Here is a 412-nt window from a genome sequence, read left to right as displayed (position 1 = left end):
CTCTCTCTCTCTCTCTCTCTCTCTCTCTCTGTGTGTGTGTCTGTGTGTCTGTAGTGTGTGTGATTGTGTGTGTCTGTGTGTGTGCGTATGTTCGTGTGTGTACGTGTGTTTGTGTATGTGTGTGTACGTGTGTTCGTGTGCGTTTATGTGTATTTGTGTGTGTGTATTTGTGTGTGTGTGTGTGTGTGCGTGTGTGCGTGTGTTTGTGTGTGTGTGTGTATGTGTTTGTGTGTGTTGTACGCACGCGTGCATGCACTTTTATGCTCTTCGTCAATGCTTAATGATCACTGATGGCATAACTGTGGCATGATCAGTGAAGCAGTATTGTGTCTCTGTCTTTAAATGAAAGTTAGTGTCTGTCTTGTGTGTCATAAGATGATGATTATTATAAAACTAGCTGGGCCCCCCCTTT

The sequence above is a fragment of the Aplysia californica genome, unplaced genomic scaffold (assembly GCF_000002075.1).
Source record: "Aplysia californica isolate F4 #8 unplaced genomic scaffold, AplCal3.0 scaffold00083, whole genome shotgun sequence".
NCBI lineage: Eukaryota > Metazoa > Mollusca > Gastropoda > Aplysiida > Aplysiidae > Aplysia > Aplysia californica.
This window is presented reverse-complemented; position numbering follows the sequence as displayed.